This window comes from Lipotes vexillifer, unplaced genomic scaffold (genome assembly GCF_000442215.2).
Source record: "Lipotes vexillifer unplaced genomic scaffold, Lipotes_vexillifer_v1.1 scaffold964, whole genome shotgun sequence".
NCBI classification, from domain to species: Eukaryota; Metazoa; Chordata; class Mammalia; order Artiodactyla; family Lipotidae; genus Lipotes; species Lipotes vexillifer.
In genome coordinates, this window is record NW_006799423.1 from 318,969 (window position 1) to 344,592 (window position 25,624).

At 37.9% G+C, this 25,624-nt stretch overlaps 1 pseudogene; it reads right to left on the reverse strand.

Annotated features, from left to right (window-relative positions):
• LOC103068696 (serine/threonine-protein phosphatase 4 catalytic subunit pseudogene) overlaps positions 1 to 15,126 on the reverse strand; it is a 120,530-nt pseudogene extending 105,404 nt beyond the window's left edge.
• Positions 15,127 to 25,624: the final 10,498 nt, after the last annotated feature.

Consider the following 25,624-nt stretch of genomic DNA (forward strand, 5'->3'; position numbering starts at 1 on the left):
TTCCTCACATCATATACAAAAATAAACTCAAAATGGGTTAAAGACTTAAAGTGAGACATGAAACCATAAAACTTCTAGAAGAGAACATAGGCAGAACACTTTGACATAAATTGTGACAATAATTTTTTGGATCTGTCTCCTAAGGAAAAAGGAAAAAAAGCAAAAATAAACAAATAGGACCTAATTAAACTTAAAAGCTTTTTCACAGCAAAGGAGACCATCAATAAAATGAAAAAACAGCCTATTGAATGGGAGAAAATGTTTGCAACTAATATGATCAATAAGGGATTAATATCTAAAATATATAAACAGCTTATACAGCTCAAAATAAAAAAAAAAAAAACAATTTAAAAATGGGCAGAAGACCTGAATAGACATTTTTCCAAAGGAGACATACAGATGGCCAACAGGCACATGAGAAGGTGTTCAATATTGCTAATTATCAGGGAAATGCAAATTAAAACCACAAAGAGATATCATCTCACACCTGTCAAAATGGTTACCATCAAAAAACCACAAGAGCTTCCCTGGTGGCGCAGTGGTTGATAGTCCGCCTGCCAATGCAGGGGACACGGGTTCGTGCCCCGGTCCGGGAAGATCCCACATGCTGCCAAGCAGCTGGGCCCGTGAGCCATGGCCGCTGAGCCTGCGTGTCCAGAGCCTGTGCTTCACAACAGGAGAGGACACAACTGTGAGAGGCCCACATACCGAAAAAAAAAAAAAAAAAAAAAAACCACAAATAACAAATGTTGACGAGGATGTGGAGAAAAGGGAATCTTTGTTCACTTTTGGTGGAAATGTAAGTTAGTGCAGCCAATATGGAAAACAGTAGGAAGGTTGCTCAAAAAACTAAAAATAGAACTGCCATATGATCTAGCAATTCCACTTCTGTGTATATAACTGAAGAGAACAAAACACTAATTTGAAAAGACACATGGACCCCAATGTCATAGCAGCATTATCTACATGGAAGCCGGGATAGGTAAGCAACATAAATATATATCAGCAGGTGAATGGATAAAGAAAACGTGACATATATATATATATATATACATACATACACGTGTATAAATGTATATAAAATGGAATACTACTCAGCCATGAAAAAGAATGGAATTCTGCCATTTGCAACAACATGGATGGTTCTAGAGAGTATTATGCTTAATGAAATAAGTCAGAGAAAGACAAATATGCTACATTATTATTTGTATGTGGAATCTTAAAAATAAAACAAAATATGTATGTAACAAAGCAGAAATAGACTCACAGATAAAGAAAACAAAGTAGTGGTTACCACTAGGGAAGGGAAAGTGGGGAAGTGCAAGATAGGGATATGAGATTAGGAGATACAAAGTCCTATGCATAAAGCAAATAATCAACAGGATATATTATACAACATAGAGAAATATAGCCATTTATTTTACACTAACTTTAAATAGAGTATAATTATAAAAATATTGAATTATTATGTTATACACCTGAAACTAATATAATATTGTAAATCAACTGTACTTCAATATAAATGCATGCATACATACATGCATACAGACGGAAGTGTGAAGAACATAGGATAGCTCTTTTTCAAACAATTTTGAAAAAGAAAAACAAAGTTAGAGAGTGAATGTTGAAAATATTTAGGAAGTACAGTGTGAGTATAATGAACAGAGATGGGATTTTACCTTAGCCCATTCCCCATTTCACTAGGTAGCTCAATAAACATTTAGTGATCTGTTGATTCAGTTCAAATGCCCTTGACTGTCTATGCCCTATTGCTGAGTACTGCCCGTGTGTTACTTAGAGGAATATGCCCCATCAGCACTCTTTTTTTTGTTTGTTTTTGTGGTACGCGGGCCTCTCACTGCTGCGGTCTCTCCCGTTGCGGAGCACAGACTCCGGACACGCAGGCTCAGCGGCCATGGCTCACGGGCCCAGCCACTCCGCGGCATGTGGGATCTTCGCGGACCGGGGCACGAACCCGTGTCCCCTGCTTCGGCGGGCGGACTCTCAACCACTGCGCCACCAGGGAAGCCCAGCACTCATTTTTTGTAAATATTTCACTTTCTCTGAAATAGTTATTGGACATGTCACCCTTATTACCTCTCACTTCACAGGACAGAATTAACAGGAGAGTGAAAATGGGAATAAGACTCAAGATGGTTGTTTTACTCTGGGATGTAGACATCTGTTTGCCTTGGCTTTTCGTAGGCAGCAGTTGGCTATAATGATAATGTTTTGTTCAGTTGACATTATCTCCCAGTTCCCTTCCTTGGAGAGAGTGTCGTGGGCATCAGCTCTGCTGCCTCAGACTCTTCCATCCAGGCTCCCGGTCTCCAACTGCTGTGGCCTTAGCACTCTCCTTTGACCACTTGTTCCCAGTTCTCCCCTTCTTTTCCCTCCCTGCTCAGGTGTATTTCATCCACAGACCATTTATTGTTGAGTCTGACAACTATTTTTTCCCTGAGAAAAATCTAAGTGCTTTTCTTTCTATGAAATGATTTTCACAGATTAATTGCTTCCTCTTGTATTATGAAGTTTCTTGAAATGTCAAATGTATTGAAGACCATAAGCTCTTTAACTTCCTTCTGTCTCAGGGAAATAAGATTCCCAGCAAACTGCAGGCTTCCTCTACCTGCTCTCTGCTCTGACAAAACAATTAACTTTTCTCAAGTAGATGAGTGATGATTCAGCAATTCTTACAGAAAGTAAGACTCCAATCTTTTTAAAAATCCACATTTAGCCATCAAATTTTTTTCACCTTCCTCACGAATATGATACAGAAAGACATTTTTGAAACTATCATTCTTTCTTGCTTCAAGTGAAATTATGAATCACAAAATTTATTTGTATATTTCTGACTGGTAACTAAAGTTAAATACACACACACACACACACACACACACACACACACACACACACACTTATATCCAATATGAATAGCTTCATACTTTTAGTTATAAGTACAATCACAGTCCTTTAATCTTTAAATTTCTTTGGTCCTTAAATGCCCCATTAGCAGGAAGTCCAGTATTGTACCCACTTGTTGTCTAAAAACTCTAGAGGCTATTGTAAAAGGCTCCCTTCATTTTACTGACAAGACCACAGCAATCTGAGCAAGCCATCATTTCATTATTTCTCACTACCATGTGCTGTTTTATTCTCCTAGACATCCTGACAGACAGTACTTGTCCACTGCTGTGAGGGATGATTCCATTTCCTTGTAAATCCGTAAAGGGTGCCCCACACATGAGCTCCCAAGTGGCAGATTTTAGCACTCACCTCTTTCAGTTTAAATTTGCAGCACCTACCACTCATGGGAAATAGAATCCTCATACTCCTTTTCTTTCTGGCAACCACATGCATTCCACTGGGGCCATCCCTCATTCCCAGAACTATTAGAACTCCCCTTCAAAGGGACACTGCCCTCAGCAACCCCCAAGTTATTTCCTGTCCTTCCTTGCACCTTGGTATCACTGGCAGCTTTTCTCTTTGAGAAGGAAGCGCACGCGCGCGCACACACACACACACACGCACATTTAATTTCTGGTGGGGCAATGCCTTTGACGGGCTATCTCATTCTTAGAAACTTATATGGTATTATATAAGTATGTATTTGTATATTTACATACATATGTATAATATAATGTATTTGTATATATGTGTATGTGTGTTGGTTTGAGCTCATTATTTGACTAGAAAATACCCATTAATTGAGTACCTATTATGTACCAGACAGTGGATACAAAGATTAATAAGGAGCAATATAATCTCTCTCTTCAAGAAACTAGAAAATTAAACAAATAAAAAAGCAATTATCATATTGTATGGTAAGTACTGTTTCAGAGTTATGCATGCAATATAGATATACTGGGCAACATTCAAGGATGAATTTTACAATGGAGGAGCAAATTCAATAAAATTCTGTAGCTATCAGCAGATTGTACTCCATAATTAGGGTGGAAATACACTACTCGATTTCCTTCTTTTGTCTTGGATTCCTGATACACACAGAATTCTTTTGCAGTTTTTGTTTTAGTTTTTTGTTTTGTTATTAAGTTTTATTTCTAACAGCACACATTATATTCCAATTTAGTTTCATGCTTATATCTTTGTTTCTGGTATAGAGAAAAACATATAGTATAATCTCAATAAATATATATTTTATAAAGTTTTAATGAATGGACAGATCACATTTTTGGTAATGATTGTGTAGGTAACACGTTTGCAGAGGGGTTTTGGTCTAAATATATTCAATTTAATTGAAACTTCTAGCACAATTTGTTACATTCAACAAGATCATTTATCAATACATGGGCTGACCTCCACTTAAAAATAGGAAGTTTTGCATGGCTTTGCAATAACAAGCCTTGAGAAGTAAGCTTATCTTACTCTTTTCTTTCATGTTGGCATTCATAATTCTATATAACACACTTACAGTGGCAACCACAGTAGATGCTCCAAATGGGGTCAATCCCATCCACACACTGACAGGCAAATTGTTCAGAGAATTTTGGCTATTATTATTGGGTATTTTGACACCTGAAATTTTGATAAAAATTGGAAAACTTGGTATGTTTTAATTAATTTTTTGCTAACAAAGGAATTATTATTGCTTTAAAATGTATTATATTTTGAATCTTTATTAAGAATGTTTAAGTCAAAAGGAGGAAGAGAGAAATGGTAGAGAAAGCACTTTATAAGGATTTTAATATATTTTTTCGAACTAAAAATTACTGGCCTTAGCTATCAGGTAGCTGTTGAGCCCCATTCTACTTGTGTGTGATTGTGTATGAGTATGTCGGAGACCATAATACAATAAAAAATAAACTGAAATGAGTACATGATAATCTAGTAGAACTTGAACACAATTTGAATGGAATAAATAATATAAAGATCTTCAGTGATTTTATGGTGTCATCTGGGATGGGGTAGGAAGGATTCTGGGAAGAGATCAGGCTAATTCTGACTGCTGCAATCCTTAACCAAATGTCCAGAGTTTAATAACAATTTTCAAAATACGAGAATAAGACGTCATATTTTGCCTGTCATGGCTCCACTTGAAAACCTCAATTTGATGGGTAGCATTGGAGAAACATTGCTGGGGAAAAAAGAAGTGTTCTAGTCACCAGCATTAATAAAATGAGTAAGTCAGAATGGACATGTGCAGGCAGTCTTGGGGGCCTGTGAATGCACCAAGCTAGAAGAGAAGACACTTTTTGGCAAGATGAGAAACTATGGGCAACATGTCTATAGAACTTGCAATAGAGCCTCTAGGAAGACACCAATAGTGATATTTACCCAACATCACTTTTAATTCTTTTTTATAAGCTTGCTGGTGTTTTTTTTCTTTTTTTAATTGAAGTACAGTTAATTTACAACATTGTGTTAGTTTCAGGTGTACAGCAAAGTGATTCAATTATACACATTTTTTCAGATGATTTTCCATTATAGGTTATTCCAAGATATTGAATATAGTGCTATACAGTAAATTCTTGTTGCTTATCCATTTTATACAAACCACTTTTAATTCTTTTAATTTTCTCCTTTCTCCTAAGAAGAGGTAAATAAAAGGCATTTGGCAATTGTTTTGTTTTTTTTTAAAGTAACAGCGATCTTGTTAGACTGCAAGTTTGACAGTGTGGGCTTGTATGTCAGGTTCTACGAGTTCAGCTTTGTTCTTTCTACATGGGAATAATTCAGGGACTTCCCTGGTGGCACAGTGGTTAAGAATCCACCTGCCAATGCACAGCCACAACTACTGAACCTGTGCTCTAGAGTCTGCAACTACTGAGCCCACGTGCCACAACTACTGAAGCCCACATGCCTAGAGCCCGTGTTCCACAGCAGGAGAAGCCACCACAATGAGAAGCCCATGAGACGCAAGGAAGAGTAGCTCCAGCTTGCTGCAGCTAGAGAAAGCCCGTGTGCGGCAATGAAGACCCAACCCAGCCAAAAATAAATAAATTAATTAATTTTAAAAAATAAATGGGAATAATTCAAAGAAACTCCTTGAAGTAAGGCTCAAAGTGAGGCCAACTTCCCAAAGTACCAAGAAATATTATTCAGAAAAAACAAAACTGTAACATTTGGTACAACTTACTTTGCCCAACTTCTTGAACCATATTAGTTTTATTAGTATTAAAAATTATAGTTGTGTCAGTTCTGCAGCTGATAGTGGTCTGGTCCAAACCAGAGTCAGTGGCAGCTGCAAGAATAAGGAAACATCTTGTCTGTTGCCACAAGAGGATTAGAGTGTAACTCATAGCAAGCCTGCTCTATGCAGACTCCCTCAGGTTTATCATGTAAAAATCAAAGTCACATGTCTCTACATGAGCCATGTTAGCTGAAAAACTTCCAGCGTAACAAGATGAGAAATGTAACCACAAAAACCATGAGGCTTTTTACATTTAAAGGACAAATGAGTGAGGCATTTTTTTCTTACAAGGCTGTTTCTACTACAGAAGCCTGTCCTATTCCTGCAGCTCTTAATTGCCTCCTTGCCCCTCATCAAAGATTCCCCAAGGAGACACTGGTTAGGGAGGTACTTCCAACAATACAGACCTCTCCTCCAAAAGCAGTGCATTCTGCTCTTCTTCAGCCTCTGCTGCTAATTCATAACCCCAAACTAGTGTTTTTCAAATGGTTTTGAACCCATAATCGAAGCAAGAAATTCATGTTCATCCAGATCCTGTATATACATATATAAAACTAAAGCAAAAGCTTCATGTAAAAATATTTACCCTTACTGCATATAATGAACTTTGATAATTTCTATTTTATTCTGTTTAATTTTGGTATGGTTGCTGCAGACCACCAAATTGACTTCATTACACACAAATATGTCATGACCCCCAGTTTATAAAACACTGCCAAAGTTCAGTACATTTCATGTCCAGCTGTGCATAAAAATCACCTAGGGAGTCTTCTCAAAACAATAAGCCAGGGCTGGGGAAGGGGGAATGGAGAATGACGCCACTAAAGGAAGGCAGACAATTTCTGCCAATTATTTGCTGTGTGACCTTGGATAAGTTACTTAACCTCTCTGAGTTTCAGTGTTTCCACCTGTCAAATGATGATAATAATAGAACCTCTCATACAGAGTTGTTGTGTGCATGAAATGACATAACACAGCAAAACACTGCTTTAAGTATGAAACGTGGTAAGAAGGCATTAATATTATTCTTAACAATCTTGCAACCAAACTATTTCTCTGGTTGGGTTCCATTACTGATGTCTAATGGGGATTTTTCACAATATGTCGTAATTTGCCTTAAATACTGTGCCTTTGCTTGCATCAGAAGTGGATTAAAACTCAGTCACCTCATTAATACCTTGCCTGGCTACTAAATCGGAGGTACCTAAATAAGGTAGTTATGAGATGACTAAATCCTAACCTGACTTTAGCCCCCACTAAAGGTATTAATGAGGTGACCAAGTTTTAACCTGTTCTTGGCTTCATGTATACGGTCTTCAAAGCAGGTGAGAACCCGTTTTTAAAAGGCTATCGAAACATCAAATCATGAGCCTAGTTTGGGTTTTTTTTTTTTTTTTTTTGAACACGAATGAGAGATATAAAGGGAAGAACCAGACAGAGTTAATTAGAAACCTCTAATCTTAATCTTTTACATGGTCTTACACCAGTTTTTCTGAAGAGCTATAGTAGATTGCAATTCACATTGTTTAAGTAAATATTTGGGCTTTTCCAGTGATTTATATCAATTTAACACAATAATATCCTAAATCCATAGGTCCTAAATTGAGCCAAGTAGCAAGTATTTATTGAAAAACTAACAATGACCACACTAAATTAAATACTATGAGGATACTAAGAAAATGTAAAAGGTATTCTCTTCCCTCAAAGTGCTTACATTCTGTTTGAGAGAAACTTTTTTAAAAGATAGTACAGTTGGGCTTCCTTGGTGGCGCAGTGGTTGAGGGTCCGTCTGCCGATGCAGGGGACACGGGTTCGTGCCCCGGTCCGGGAAGATCCCACATGCTGCGGAGCGGCTGGGCCCGTGAGCCATGGCCGCTGAGCCTGCGCGTCCGGAGACTGTGCTGTGCAACGGGAAGGCCCACAACAGTGAGAGGCACGCGTACCGGAAAAAAATAAATAAATAAAAGATAGTACAGTTGACCCTTGAACAACATGGATCTGAACTGCGAGGATCCACTTATACGCAGATTTTTTTCAATAGTAAATACGACAATACTACAGGATCTGAGGTTGGGTGAATCCGCGAATGTGGAATGGCGGATACGGGAGAGCAGACTGTAAAGTTATACATGGATTTTAGGATCTGTGTTTCTAATCCCAGTGTTGTCCAGGGGTCAACTGTCTATTAATAGAAATTTGAGGCATAGTAAGGCCAACAGATCAGGGGATAATTGCCACTGAAAAGATAGTTTGTTACTCCCACTTCTCACACAGAAGAGTCATGCAAGGTCATGGGGGCCACATGGGGAAGAATCAGTGACCTGGCAGGAAGAGGGGAAACTGTGGGTGAGAGGCTTTATTGTAGTTCCTGTGGGAAGGAACAGGGAGTCTTAGAATTACCTAGTTTGGATAATTTTAGGGTATTTAAGACACAGGAGCTGTCACTAGTTGTCTGGTACCCGACCCAGTGTTGATAAGAGCAGGTGGATAGTGGCCCGAGTGTGAGAAACTGATAAAGGAAGTGGTTGGGGTGTGGACCCTGAATTGGTTGGTTTGCATTTGAAAAGCACTCTTGCAGGTGTGCTCTTTACCATCAGTAGGAATTGGCTAAACCTGGGAGAGACAGTCCCTCCAAGGTCAGCAAGGCCCCAGATGTCAAAGCATCGGAATACAGAAAATAAAAGACATGCTTAATACAGAAATAACTCAAAACTTGGTAAGTATTAACAACACAGCCTACCATTAATATGTGTGTAATACACTAAAAGAATTGAAGAATTGAGAGAAATGGCTCTCAGACTTAGCAATATGCTGGAATCTCATGGGGAATTACCAAAGTACTGCTTTTGAGACCCCATCCCAGATTGTGACTTTAATTTGTCTAGGGTGCAGCTGCACATCAGGATTCTTAATGTGTAACCTAGGTTAAAAAGCACTGATTTAGGGCTTCTCTGGTGGCGCAGTGGTTGAAAGTCCGCCTGCCGTTGCAGGGGACACGGGTTCGTGCCCCGGTCCAGGAGGATCTCACATGCCGCGGAGTGGCTGGTCCCGTGAGCCATGGCCGCTGGGCCTGCGCGTCCGGAGCCTGTGCTCCGCAACGGGAGAGGCCACTACAGTGAGAGGCCCACGTACCGCAAAAAAAAAAAAAAAAAGCACTGATTTAGAGCAAGAGTAAACAGTACAGGAGGAGACAGGCATATTTGGACCATTAATATCCTAAAGCTGGCCAGTTTATGCCTCATGTTCTGCAGTAGAGAGGAGGGAAAAGAGGATAGGAAAATAATGTTGTAGAGAATAATGGATCTAACATGTATGAAGTAACTGCTACGTGTCAAGTCCATTTTAGGTACTTCAAATCCAATATCGAATTTTCTCCCTAGAATAAGAGAAAATATAATTTTAAATTCCTTAATTTTAGTGAAACTGAAATTCCGAAACAGTAAATGATATGCCTACAATCCACAGCTAATATGTTGATAAAATACATGTATCTTCTCTTCCAAATTATAATCTAGTTATTTCCAAATTATAAAATAGTTATTTTTTAAAGAGGAAATAATATTTTCTCAAGTAACCAATACTTTTCCTATCTAATAACCCAAACATAAAATGTTTTCTTTATATCCAATTTCAAATACTTCTTGCCTTGACCAAATACAAATTGGTTTTATTGCAAAGAAATCTGTGAACGCTGACATAGTTGATATTTATAAACTTTTTCTGTCTAGCGTCTTAATTTCTGTTAGGTTTCTGTACTATTCCCATCTCATTTGGTTATGGCTAGACTGGGAATGACAGTAGTGAGGGTCGTAGGACTGGGGGTTATTCAACCTTGGTACTCCAATATTTTATCTATAATGATTGGTCTAAGGGATGGTCACATGAACTAAGCTGAGCTAATCAGTGTGCTTCCACTGACATTCCAAATGTAGATGCTAGAGAGAGAGTGCATCTATTCCTTGTGGGTTGTAGGCTATAAGCATAGAGACCTGAGCTTCCTTGAGATTCTGAGTAAAGATATGAGAGAATAAGGCCAACGGTAAGAGAGAAGAAAAAACAAATAGATGTTTAGGTAGATCCAAGAGATGCATAAGCTTCTATTATTGTTTTAGCTTCTGGATTTAATCAGGCTTAAATGCAAACATCTCCACACACAGACTTAGTATTTGTATGAGCCAATAAATTTCCCTTTTACTTAAGATGTTTTGAATTGGATTTCTGTCACTTGCAACTGTCACTTACACAATCAGATGTCTCCAAAAAATACACATTGCTTGGGACACAGTCCTGTTCAATTTAATGAATGTATACTCAAGAAGAGTTTGAACTAGGATATGCTTTTCTTCTTATGTGGACAGCTATTGCCTTGCAGTATGCAGGTTCTCCAGATTAAAGTGTAAAATAAGACTGTACTACAAGTTCAAAATCTATGATATAATGGCCCATTACAGACAAAGACTAAGATCCCAATGACAAACCAGTCAGTCAGTCAAAATCAGTTACTAATCATCTGCTGTGTGTCAAAAAATGTGAAATGTACTAGGAGGTTCCAAAGATGTACAGGGAGGGTCCAAAGATAAAAAGAACACATTACTACTCTCAGGAAGCTCACTGCTTGTGGGGAAAATATGGACCCAAAATAACCAGTGCTATAAGGTAATCAATACATGGTAAGTTGCCAAATAAGCAGTATGAAAATATTTTAGGGCTATATATGTTCAAAGGAATAAGCAATAGCTGTTGGATGGAAGTGGTCAGGAACACTTTTTTGCTTTTTTTTTTTAAAGGAAGTATAACTTGACCAGTGCCTTGAAGAATGGGAAGATTTAACAGAGAGATTACCTTTGCCGACAAAGAGAAAATCCCACATAACCTACTTGGGTATATCAAGAGTCCAGTAGCAGACCAAAGGAAGTAGAATTTAATGCAGCAGAAAATCATCTCTTTACCTCTACTCCCATAGTATTGTTTCTTGGTTATTATTCTTTAAAATGAAAAAAACAGATTTATTAAAAACATAAGTCACATACTAATTCAGACAGTCATGATTCTTGCCTGATAGGGGTTTTAATTTATTTAGAAATTTCAGAAAATAAACCAGTCTTTGTTTTGATTAATAGCTATAGGACAGAGCACCTATCTCAGATTAAGGAAAGTTAGAGTAAAATTCTTAGAAAAAGTAGCATCTAAACTAAAACTTTAGTAAAGCCTGAGTAGAAGTTAGCAAAGATTCTGAAATGAGAAAAAGCATACATGGTGAATCAAAACGTAAAAATGGTGATAGTGAGGTACCTGAAAGTGTAAAAAGGACAACAAATGAACTTAAACTCTATGGAGAAAAAAAGTGCCATTCAGCAGCTGTGCTCCAAGAGTGTGGGCCTTTGGGGTTCCCTGAGACATTTTCAGAGAGTCCACGAAGTTACATAAGTTTTTCAATAATACTGGTACATTATTTGCCTGTAATAGCTCATTTTCTCATAAGTGTACAGTGAAATTTTCCACTGTACATTTGGGAAATCTACATAAAAGAATGAACCAATATGTTCCAAATAACAAATCATGATGTTACAAAAATTATGCATAAAAAATACATTCAAGGTATAGACAGGCCAATGTAACAGACTACAAAACAGTTCATGAATATGGTTTCAGATTCAATATAACAATTAATCTTTAAGAAACAACCACTTTTTGAAGTTTGATGTAGTGTAAAAGAAGGATATTCACAATGATCTAAAATAGCCATTAAAATGCTTCTCCTTTTTCCAACTGTGTGAGACCAAATTTTCTACATATACTGCAATCAAAATCACAGATCACAATGGATTTAATAAAGATGCAGATATGATAATCCCACTCTATTAACCCAGACCTTTAAAAGATGTTCAAAAATGTAAAACAATTGTACTCTCATAGCTACAGTTGATCTTTGAAAAATGTGGAGGTTAATCCTCAGTATAATTTATAGTCGGCCCTCCATATCTATAGTTCCTCTGCATCTGTGGATTCAACCAACCAGACTGTGTATTATTTTAGTGTTTACTATTGAAAAATATCTGTGTGTAAGTGGACCTGTGCAGTTCAAACCATCATTGTTCAAGGGGCAACTGTAATTTTGGGGAGAATATAGTTATTCTGCATAATAAAATGTTTATTACTGTTATTTTAAAAATAAGTTAATAAATATTTTATTTTTTTCTGTTTTAATTTCTAGTATAATATATATAGACAGATAGAAGCCACATAAGCTCTTTAGGGTTCTTAATAATTTTTAAGAGTGTAAAGGGGTTCTGAGACCAAAAGTTTGAGAATGGTGGCCACAGAGAGTATCATGGGGATTCTCTTTCATATCTTTTTGCGATCTCTTCTTTTCTTGATCCTGTGTGTTTGATGAACATTCAGTAAGCTCTCTCAATAAAAGTTGAGTCACTTCTTTCCTTTCATTTGGTCACTGTTTCCAACTGCCCATTGTTGTAAGCCTGAATGAATAAATGGATCTTGCTTTCACATCACTACTGCCTCTTTTTGTCCTGAATCCTCATTTCCCATTGATAATGTGTCAGAAGTAATAGCTGTTATTACGACAATTGGACAACTGAAGAGAATCGTGTAAGGATCGATGAGTAACATGATCAAATTCACAAATGTGTCTGCTTCTTGGCAAAGCTCTCTGTCTTGATGAAAAACTTGAAATTGACTGGGGAGACAGTGTTGCTTCCCTGTGGTTTGGAGTGTTTTACATTATAAGAGGCAAAACTTTAAGAACATAAAAACATTAGAATATTTGAAGGCAGCAAAAGTTATGACTTCTCCAACTCTGAACCAAATACTCGTGGAAAAGATTATAATGACTAATCCCTTATCTTTAGAAGAAAAAAATTCTGATTTCTTCCTTTGCTTTGAAGTTTCTGATTATTTCTTGCTGTTTGCACCACATTTTGATCTTTGGATAAAGATGCTGTCCCCGGGTTCCTTTTCTTCTGAGGTCCACCAGAAAAATCTGAAGACTTTTACCAGGATTTTATATTTAACACTTGATGGCTAAAAGATTTCAGGAAAAATGTAAGCATCCACTCAGATGCAAAGCTCTATGACCCTCTTCAGGAAGGTGGTCTGGACATGGAACAGAGTGGTGCTGGGGGCAAAAAGTGACAGCTACATCAGGAACTCAGAGAAGGCTCTGCCTCTCACCTTTCTCCTGGCCTGAAGCACTGCTGTTCTTCTGGGCTCCAGCCTCCTTTTGATGGGCTGGTTCAAGGGAGGCATTAGGTTGGCATTCCGTTTAAAAGAGAACAGGCTTCTCCTTGGAACTGAGTTGAGACCATTCCGTTGTTTTCAGTTATAAATTTTGGCAATTTTGACTCCCTGTTATCAGTCAGAGGACATCTTTTCATGTCAAAATCTAGCATCTGCCTACTTTTGATTTGAAAGAAGTCTTTCTCATTCTTTTTGAATAATTAGCATTATTTTTAAATGTTTGCTTATTTCAGATTGAATTAAAATCAAGTTCAGTAGAAAAGGATTTTTATGTTCTTATTTGAATTTGCTAGTCAAAATCCCTTTAAAGTGATGTGCATAGTAATCTTCCAAAAATTATCTTTTCCTGCTTGCTTTTATTTATAAAAATGATATGTGGTAGCAATATTATAGATTATTTTTACATTTTTTCTATCCCTTTAAAAATGCATTAAGGATTATTAAAGTCAATCCTTTAACAACTGAAAAAGTTATGTACAATTATATATGAAATACATGAGTGCCCTCTCTTGTCCACTTAAAAGTAAAGCAGTTTTAGTAATCAAAGGATTTTCTCTCTTTAGTGTCAGGAAACCAAATCAGCCATCTCTAATAATATAAGTTATTTGTCTTCCTTCTTTGAAAATTTGATGTATAAATATATAATATAGCTCATTGAGAGGAATTTATTAGAGCATAATGACTTTTAAAGTGAACACAGCTTTTCTTACAAGTTAGAATGATAGCCTTTATAACACATTGATACCAGTTTTAATCCATTTTTTTTTAAATCTCAGAGGGTACACTGAATTCAAGTAAACCTAACTTTTAAAATGAGATTCATTTTCATTTTGACTGAAACTATTGCATTGTAAGCAAGTTCTAATTTCCCAGAGAGTTAAATCTGTAAATAATAAGTGGTCTGGTTTTCACTTTTCTTTACAACTGAAGGGAAAGCAACACAAATACACCTATTGTTTGGAGCCAATAATTCCTCATATTGCTGCTCGGTGTTGGAGCTGCACAAACAGACATACTATAGTGCTATGAATTGTAAAGAACATTTACTTACCGTTTCTATAGCCCTACTATTTTCCTCGAGGTACTGAACCAGGCAAAATGTACATAAGTCTTTGTGCTTCATCTGAAAGACCAAATTGGAGTAGAGATTTCAGGATAGAAAGACCTTAGATCAGAAGAAATTCAATGCTACCCTCAACGAGGATAATAAAGAATGCTCTGGTAAGTGTCAGGAGTCTTAGGCCATTTCAATTGCAGCTCCTGAGTAAGAAAGCTTTGGGCTCTGTACTGTTGCCTCCTAGAATCTCAAATGAGATAGTCCTCACCATAAATCCAATGTAAAACATTTCCTGAAGGCAGGAAGGGAAATTATATTTATGAGAGGGATTTTTGCAAGAGCAGCACAGATTTCTAAGTCTAAGAATCTAGACCCTCAACTCTCATCACGCACTCCACCAGGATTTTACAATATTGTCAAGTGTGCTGATTGCCATATGTGGTACCTTAGTGCTACTGCCACTGCAAACCTTGTAGTGACTTCCACCAGGTGGTAGATACACTGCTAAAGGATTGGGTTGGTCCACATTGAGTCTAGGAAGAGAGTCCCTCAATAGGTGGCTGAAGCTCTTTGCAGAGTCTAGGATCACATGTTCAAGGATGATCTGATGTCCATTTCCTTCTCCATATGCTGTGAATGATGCTGTCTGAATACTTTCCATATCCCAGTTTGATACGGATAGAGTAGGATAATTAAATAGTTAGCTTAGAAATCCCAGTAGGAGATTAAAGACAGAAAGGGAATTTTAAGAGAGTTTGGGAGACAGTTGTAAGCTAACGACCACTCAAGGAAAGAATCCAGTAACCAAGCAGCAATCTACATATGTACTTAAAGTACAAGACAATAGATATGGGGTCTGAATCTTGTTACATGAAGTAAGGGAATTACTGGTCCTTAAAGGGTAGCATTTCTGCATGTAGCCAAGACAAGAATATAGGCGAAAGGGGAAAGAAACTAGGTGAAAGGGACATTGTACTGAAACCTGAGATGATTACCATATTTTAGTATATGTTACCACCCTTCTGCTAATATACATATGATTTAAATAGCGCCGTGATAGTCCCGGTTGGACCATATAGGGTCAAAGGAGGAACTAATGAGGTAAGCCTTGGCGTCTACCCAAGAATGAGGAAGAAGGTGGTCTTCTACCCTCCCCACTTTTTCTTTGATCATAAAAATGTAGCCCTCTCTGTTCTCAGGGCTGCTGTGCTCCCTCGCTGGCCTGCTTGTATCTTCACAAGCGTCCTGTGCTAATAAACTCACTCTTTGCCTGCCACTTTGCCTCACACTGAATTCTTTCTGCGACAAGACAAAAGAACCTGAGCTTCAGTAAGTCCTGAGACCAGGTGAGTGGTTTCAATTAAAAGACAGTGGGTTTGGGCTTCCCTGGTGACGCAGTGGTTGAGAGTCCGCCTGCCGATGCAGGGGACACGGGTTCGTGCCCCGGTCCAGGAAGATCCCACATGTCACAGAGCTGCTGGGCCTGTGAGCCATGGCCTCTGAGCCTGCACGTCCGGAGCCTGTGCTAAAAAAGTCAGTGGGTTTGAGTCTCCTCTTAAGTCAGGGACTGTGGGTTCAAGTCCCATTCTGTGGTGCGGCTAGCTTCTAGTCCCATCCAGGAAAGAGAGCAGTTTCAATTTCACTAAAGAAGGTCTGAGAACTAGATCACTGGTCACCAGAATTGAATCTGATGTTGTGCCTTTATCAGGAAAATCCATTCAGTAACTAGGGATATCTTCACAACTACCCTAAACAACAGAATCTGTTAAACCATCACTATTTTACCCAGAGTGGTTAAGTAACTTCATCCATGGTAGTGGCTAAATTTGCTAGATGGAGCTGGAATTTGAACCCAGAAGCCCAGCTCTAGAGTCTATGCTATACACTATTACAGCCCTTCTCACCACACAAAATCTTACCTATTTTTCAGGGCTCTATTCATAAACTACATCCTTTCAGAGGCTTTCTTGTTTCTCTTAGATGATCATAATTTCTTCTGAACTTCCATAACACTATCTTTAATCTTTCTCTAATGTCAACTTGCTGCTGGTGGTTGTATTATTTATCTATTTAAGTTTTTTCTCTCTAAACTGTAAGGTCATCGAGGTAGTAGCCCTAAATAATTCATTTTTGTAGGAAAAGGCACTTACAAATTTGCTGGTAATTCAAGAAACAGTTAGCATTTTATATAAAGTTGGTGGATTTATAACCTCTCAACAATGTATTCATGTACTCTCCCAATATTTATTGAGATCCAAATGATATGGCAGGCCTATCTCTAGGGGCTACAGTGATAAATAAGCCAAACTGCAGACAAATCTTTAAGATATAACTAATGGATTAAATGCAATAAGATTTCTAGTCACAAGTCTTCAATTAATGCACAACCTTACTATTAACAGTCAGGTATTAATAGAAAAGTAACTTGCTGATCAACTTTACACCATTATTGACAGAATAACTCAGAGACTGTCTACTGTATGTGAGGAGCTTTCTGGGGAGCATTTTAGTATAAAAGTTAGAGGCAGAAATTATAGACAGAAAAAGGCAGCATATCATTTATACAACAGCAAGGAGCCAACAGTGCAAAGAATATAAAATTTTCTGATGTTTGAATATGGGTAGCCACTTGGAATTAGTTTCAGATGATTTTGCAAAAAAATGGCAGAAAGAGCACAGACGCTTGGAGTTTTTAACAAGAAAAAATGAACTAGGATCCAGAACTGTTTCATTCATCAAATATCCTCTCTATGGGTTCAACTTGCCTGGGGAAGGTGAAACTTATTTAACATCATTACTTTCTGGGTTAATTGTTTTCCTTAAGAACTCTCTTTAAGGTGTGGTCCAGACCTGACCTTCTTTATCAGATAAAATTAAACTAAATAGCCTTAAGTTGTTTTGACCACTGATGAATGAGATTTGGAAAATGGCAGTCTGGAGTCTGTGAAAAATTGCAGTCACGTTAAGTTGATTGAGATTGCATGTGGTACACTACTTTGATTTCTTCTATTTGTCCCATCTCAACAGATAACTTCTAGCAAATTCAAATTTGCAAAACAAATAAAATAATCTGACAGCTTGTAAGGGTGGGAAAGGATATTGGCTCATTTCCCTAAAGACTTATCTCATAGAAAGGCCATATATTATATGAAAAAGATATATAATTCAACATTTCTCTGCCAGAAAAGGCAGCCAAAATTTTTATATTGTTCCAGAAAGAAAACGATCTTTCTGCAATTTCCATTTACTCCTTTCTTACCCAGACTTGACTCTTTGAGAGATGGAAATAGTATTGCAACATTTTCAGGAAGTGAGATTTAAAGTACAAGGAGGTTTCATTGCACAAGACCCCAGCCTCCCCGCTTTTTCTCAGTTGAAACCTGTTGTGGTCTTTAGCTTCTCTGCTCTCAGTTTTGGCTTCCTGGTTACCTATATCATTTGTTTCTCTGCCTTGTCTGACCCTTCACCACGACACTGTGGTATTCATTGCAGTAACATGTGGGCCAGAATGAGCTCACACTGATTACCATAGAGAGTGTAATGCCATAGGAATTTTATTATAATTGAGCAATAGTTCTTATATACCTATATAAAAAATTTATCTGGGGGCTTCCCTGGTGGCGCAGTGCTTGAGAGTCCGCCTGCTGATGCAGGAGACGCGGGTTCGTGCCCCGTTTCGGGAAGATCCCACATGCCGCGGAGCGGCTGGGCCCGGGAGCCATGGCCACTGAGCCTGCGCGTCCGGAGCCTGTGCTCCGCAAATGGGAGAGGCCACAACAGTGAGAGGCCCGCATAACGCAAGAAAAAAAAACGGTAGAGTATTTCTCCAAGGCTCTTAATAACATTATCTGTTTTTAGGAATTCTCTCTCCATGTTCATGCTCTAAACTAATTAGCTCAATAGACTTGACAAGAAAAAGAATGAAAGAGGCAGAGCTGTTTAAGTTATTTTTAGTCCAAAACTGGGTTTATTATTAGTACTGTGTCCCTATTGTGCCACCCTAAAGCATCCAAAATAATTGGAGTAGAATAGATAGGAAACTAAACTGAACACCAATCATCTGCTAAATACATGTTTTGCCATCATTTTACCCTACCCCAACCCTCTTTATATATTCAGGTATAGGTAGAGTAAGCATTTAGTTCTCCAATTCAGTAGCTAGCTGGATTGTTTTCTCGTTTGTTTCATCCTAGATAGAAGGCAGAAAAGGATGGCTATTCAGGTAGGTCTCAGGGTGGAGAGTAAAAAAAAGGAGTTAATATTTATTTGTTCCCAATGAGATAATAAAATGTTCTTTTACACATATACTCTTATTCAATGCTCATAACTAAGCCATGAGTTGCTTAAAATTGCGTTTTATAAATGAGCAACTGAGTCTTCAAGATGATAATGTATCTCAATATACTGTTAATAATTTTTACCTGTTTAAATACTATGATTCCAAACAGAGATTTATGCAATAGAAACTGTTTCTTTCTTCCCCCTACCCTCTCCTCAAATCACTCCCCTGAGCACATACACAAAAATACACAGACTTAGAAAATTGTATACCTATACCACCAGGCTCAGGAAAGCCTATCATTCTAAAATGGAAATGCAGTTACTCATCTCAGTTAGTAACCCTAATAGATAGTTTAGCCATCAATGGGATTAACTAATGAACCACCCTAAATGGTATTTCTTCACCCACTAAGGCTAGGTGTTGTCCTATTTTTTCTAACAGTTCCACTTAGCCATCCCTACCCCTCTCACACCACCCATTCTAGAATGAGTTGTCATGGCCATGTTTGATGATTTTCCTATGGATTCTAATAATAAGTCAATTAGACCTGGCCTGGTATTGTGGAAATGACTTAGGTAACTCCCTCCACATAGTAGAGCCCAGTTGATGACAGTTGAGAACACTTGCTTTCTTTTCTTTGTTCATTTTGTTATTTCGCCTGCAATCCAATGAACTCTTTCTTTCCTAATTAGTTGTCTGCTCCGCAGCTTATCAGCTTTGTCTCTTGCAAACTAAACAGATCAAACAACTCTAGATCTTAGGAAACAACAAAGTTAAATCATTTGAGGAGAGGTTAAAAATAGCTGAAACTGAATCTCTACTGCGCTTTGGGGAAAACTAAAATATGTTCATTTTTCTTTCAAATTGGCTGGCTGGGTTCATTCTTTGTTTCTAGCATGGCAGTAAAGTGCATTATTATTATTATTTTTTTTATCAATAGCATGGCAGTGTCTAGATAAAGCAGGGCAATCCTAGTCAGGCTTTTCCACTCCTGGATGAAGAGGAGCAAAATCATATGTTTTGTCAGTATGGATTTTTCTCCACCAAGATAGTCCCCAGCTTGGTTCTTCATAAATGTTATTAAACTTCACATTAAACAGCCTGTGTGTGTGGGTACAGAGCCCAGAAGCACCTGACAGCTAATGAATAAACATATACATTATTTCTAGCAAGGCTTTTTTAAGGGTATGAGGGAGCCTGAATACTTTTGGCAAAAAGACCCATTTATTTTGTTTAAAAAACACATACGCTCACATGGAAACACAAATAAACCTGCAGAGTGTCACTCCAATTCTTGAGTTTATAAATAGGTAAATCTCTAACAATTTTGCCTGAAGGATGTTAAAGGGACCCAGCCCCATTAAATTCAGAGAAAATGTTCCTGCTGCATTTCCAGCTCCAAGCCCACAGTCAAGAGCCTGGTGTCACTTGTCCATCTCAGGCACTCTCCAGAGCACTTATCTCTTTTTCAAAATGCAAGGACTTCTGAATACAAAGTTCAAAGGTCTTTCCAAAGCACAGCCAGTTTAGCCCTTATTTGGAGAGGGAAATAATGTTTAAAAACAAATCTAACAGACAGCAGGTATACCCAATATAGAGTTTGGAGTTAAATTTTCATTCCTTCTGCATGTGTGTGTGTGTGTGTGTGTGTTTATCCTTATTTTGTATATGTGGGCTTACATTGTTTTACTGCTGTATGAAACATACATATGCCTAGATTAAAGAGTTTACCATCTTTTAGCATCATAGTGAAATGAAGGATTACTTACTACTTTTTGCCTCGTTAATAATGAATTTATTATCCAGCTTTCCATAATTTATCTGGGAGATATAAGGCCACTGATAGCTAAGGATATTAGTACAGAAAGCTACCTACTCCTAAATGTACAGCACAAAGTTTATTCATTCAAATAGTGTATATGAACTAATAAAACTATACAGGCAAGTAGGTATAAAATTTCATATATATATATGGAATTTTCAGAAACAAAGCCTACTCCTAGCCACACCATAACGCCTCCTGGTTTACCAAAGTAAGAGGGACCACTTTGGTAACCACTCCTTTTATGGATGGCTGAAACTTGCATCGCCCACCAAACACAATGATGCATTTGAGAGCTGACTTCCCGTAACAAAGTGGCCATACTCAAAAGGAAGTCCAGGGCATTCAGGGTTGGTGACTGTTCTGTGGACAATGTCCTAGGCTCATCTTTGCCTCATCACCTTGGCACTGGACCTGTGATTAGCAACCAGTCAGCCTGGGACTGTGAGCCTCTTGATGAGCTCTGTGCTTTAGAACAAAGCTGTCATTCTAAGGAGTCGCTTAGTGTGTTATAATGAACTGAAAGAAGGCAGAAAGTAAAGGCAGAGAGATACAGGCACTCTGCTGGAAAGTGGGGTCACTAAAAATAATGAGCAGTCTTTCACTTCCTTCTTTTTATTAACTTTCTGCAAAGGACAACCCGACACTTTATTTTTCAGCACAGTCTCTACTTTTACTAATATCCGTTAGCAGATGGCTAAAAAGTTTTCCACAAAAAAATTATACCCCATAATATTTAGAAACACCCTGGAGAACACTCAGGGTCTTTTCCTTTCCCTCTTTTACTTTGTACATTTTAAAACTGGCTTTTCTAATAACCACCTCTAAGCTAAACAAAAGTGCGCCGTCCATCCTCACCTCTAAAATATCCAGAGGCAGCACTTTAGGGGAAAGTTGAAAGCACAAAGCAAGAACAAAGAAAAAGACTTTAAACGCTCATCCTAAAGGACAATTCATTCCAAATTTCTCCCTCCAATTGCCCCTGCAGTACTAATTCAGGTCTAGGAATCTCTAGGAATGGTTTCAATGCTTAATTATGGTATAGTTTTGCATTCAGAATTCTGATAGGAGAAGAGAAGGCTGAACTAACTGGATGGTTGGTCAAAGGCCAGACTTTTAGTCTTGAAGATATTTCTAGGATGAATTATGAAATTTACTGCTCTGAGTTGGTACTTTGTTCCCTTGGAGACCTGCTGCCTTAGTGCCAAATAACAGAACTGAACTCTAATCTTTTTCCCTTGTAGTTAATAACTTAAGCCAAACTTTTGATCAAAGGGAAGGAAGCACAAAGCTAAGAACTAAGGAAATTATTGGCTTGACCAGAAGTCTCTGTGACCTGTGAATCCAAGTGACCCAGGCTTCTATTAATCAGAGAATAAGAGAGGAAATAGTGTTTGAGCACCTATTATATATCAGGCATCTCTCAGGTACTTTATTTACACTATTTCATTTAGTCCTCACATAAACCCCATTTTTATCTGTGGCATTTTTATCCATGAGTGATATATAGAAAGTTAGAATCCATTCTTTCATTACTTCATTCAACAAATATTTCTTGCACAATAACTTGGTTCCAGGCACTGTGTTAGATGCTGGGGATACAATAATAAATTAGACAGACACAGTGCTTGCCTTCACAGAGCTCCATGTTTAGCGGAGATGATAGATGTTGCATAAGTATTTACAAGCCTGATGAGCATTAGAGAAGAGACAACAGGTGCTTAAGCATGTATAGAAAATAGAGAGATCATTTATTCAACCATTCAACACATGATTACTGGGCTCTCACAAGATACACTAACTCTGAAGTCTACAGCAAATTTGGGAAACCAAGCAGTGGTTCCCAAACTTAGCTTGGGAAACCAAGTAGTGCTCTTATGGAAATGTTCTATATCTGTGTTAATACATGGACATGTGGCTATTGAACTCTGTGTAACAGAAGAAATGAATTTTTAAATTTCATTTAATTTAAATTAATTTAAAATGTATTTTTTATAGTTTTTAACATGATTTTTTCCTTTTTTATTGAAGTTTAGTTAATTTACAATGTTGTGTTAGTTTCAAGTGTATAGCAAAGTGATTCAGTTATACTTATATATATGTATATTTTCTTTTTCAGATTATTTCCCTTATAGGTTATGACAAAATATTGAGTATAGTTCCCTACGCTATACAGTAGGTCCTTGTTTACCTCTTTTATATATAGTAGTGTGTATATGTTAATCCCAAACTCCTAATTTATCCTTCCCCCTCACTCTGCTATCCCCTTCAGTTACCATAAGTTTGTTTTCTATGTCTGTGAGTTTATTTCTGCTTTGTAAGTAAGTTCATTTGTATCATTTTCTTTTTAGATTCCACATATAAGTGATATCATATGGTATTTGTCTTTCTCTGTCTAACTTACTTCACTTAGTATGATAATCTCTAGGTCCATCCATGTTGCTGCAAATGGCACTATTTCATTCTTTTTTATGGCTGAGTAATATTCCATTGGAGATACATGTATATATATATATATATATATATATAGTTAGTAGCTACCACATTTGACAGTATAATTATAGATGATTCCCATGTGGCTGAAAGTATTTTAAACTTGCCTCCTCTGTCATTACATTTGGGAATTTGGGGGTATAAATCAGTCTAAGAAGCTTAAAGGAATTTGTTTCTGCTGGAGTCATATTGACTCCTCTAATATATAGGAGCCTTCCTTACATTTCTGGGGTGGTGCCAAGAAAGATATAAGGTAGCTCTAAGAAACCAAGTCCAATCTAGACTCCAATTAGATCCAGTCTGAAGTAGACCTGGATTAGTTCTTAAACTGAAAAGTTCTACTGGGTTTAGTCAATCAGAGATAACCCAGCGTTAGGCTGTTTCAACTAAGAACAGAATCCCACATTTCCCTGTAACATCTCAAAAATGATGGGCCCCAAGCCCTGCTACAGGCCCAGTTAGAGATGAAAAGAGCAGGTTTGCCTCTGATTATCTCAGTTTCCTATAGAGGAAGAGGATTTAGGTCCCACGTGTAATAGGGTCAGAGCAGCAACTATAGGAAATATCATATTCATGCACATATACACACCTTTGGGTGTTGGTGCCTCTGTCAGACTTGGTGACCGTATGTGCTCGACATAATTGTGTTAAAGAGTTCTAATCAGGGAATGAAGTAAAAGAAAGGATGATTTAAGCCTAAGTAAAAATGGAACTGAAATTGCTTTAGATCCTTTTGCCAAAGCACCTAATTTATCACTAGTTTTAAGTAAGGAAATGCTATCTATCAAGCAATAAATAAAATTAGTCTTGTCAGATATTTCATTATTCATGATAAAATATATTACATTGCGTAAGCTCCCATATTTGGTGGGTTCTTGGCCTCAGAGACACATCCTTTCGGCTCCAGACTATGTTTTAATAACATACAGTCTGATATCCTTCATATTTCCTCTTGGGTGGAACAACTTGACTATTTTTCTTTGTCTCTGCTTTGGATCTACTGGATGCTACCTTCTTAGGCAGCCATTTGACCTCACACCCCCTAACTCTGAGATGATGCCCAATGCTTCTGATGTTACTGCACCTTATTACTCACTCAGGCCATTACTGACAGACTGCTGCCTCAAGGCCTGCCGTGGGATTTGGCAGCCACCTCAGGAAGCAACAGGAACTAGAGTCGTAATTATCTCTTGCTTTATTCTTAAGGAAAGGAAAGGAATCAGACCATTAAAAATATGATACATATTGTATTTTAGTATGCTTGCTAGTTGCCAATTATCCTCTCAAAAATTGGTCTTACACAAGCACTATTCAAAAGAAAATTGGCTTGGGGCATGACTGACCTCAGACCATCTCATGAAGTAATAAAAGCTCGCATTTATTGAAAACCAGTAATGTGCTAAGATATTTATTACATACATTCACTTTTACATTCAGTTTTCACAACAACCAGTAATGTAGAAAAAGTTATTCCTGTTTTTCAAGTGAAGATACACAGCATCTATGAGTCTAAACAAGTAGTCTAAGTTTACAGTTTGGAAGTCACAAACCTGTGTGCCTCCTGTAGTCTGTGCTATTCCCATTTTACCATTCTCTTTTCCTGTGATTAAGATCAGAGAGAGAGAGAGAGAGAGAGAGAGAGGTGGGAATTGGGCGTTGGGGGTGGGGGGGAGGGACAGGGAAGAATGCCAAGTTGTCTTATTTTATCAGGTTACTAGAAAGTGATAAAATGTTTTTCTTTCAATATATGTCCCTTGGGCTTCCCTGGTGGCGCAGTGGTTGAGAGTCCGCCTGCCGATGCAGGGGACATGGGTTCGTGCCCCGGTCCGGGAAGATCCCACATGTCGCGGAGCGGCTGGGCCTGTGAGCCATGGCCGCTGAGCCTGCGCGTCCGGAGCCTGTGCTCCACAATGGGAGAGGCCACAGCAGTGAGAGGCCTGTGTACCGCAAAAGAAAAAAAAAAAAAAAAAAAAAAAAAAAAAAAATATATATATATATATATATATATATATATATCCCTTACCTTTGCCTTATATAATACTAGGCACAAATGAGGTATTTCTTGAATGAAATAAATGTTTAAAAGTCTGTTCTCAAAATATTCATTTGAAATATATTTTTCAGTGTACGTTATGCGCAAGCATTGTATTAAGTACTGGAACACTGGGGAGAACAGGAAGGAAAAGGTCTCTGCCTTTGAAGGCTTAAAGTCTGGAGGAGAAGATAGAAAAAATAAGCACAGCAAGGAGCAACATAAATTCCAGATGGTGCTGAGGACTATGAGGAAAGTAGAACAGAGGGATGTGATCTGATGCTCTACAGTGAGTGTGAAGAGCTGGGGCACTAATTTAGTTGAGACCGTCAGGAAGTGTTCACCTTGGACTGAGAGCTGAACGTCAACAAGGAACCAACTAGATCTTGAGAAAAGTGCGCGGGGCAAATGGAACATCATATTGCATGGACGGTGAAGAAAGGGAGGGATCAGAGATGCTTCCTGGAGTTTGGCTTCAGCAACTGAGTAGGACATCAACAATTTACTGAGATCGGAAGACTCGAAGGAAG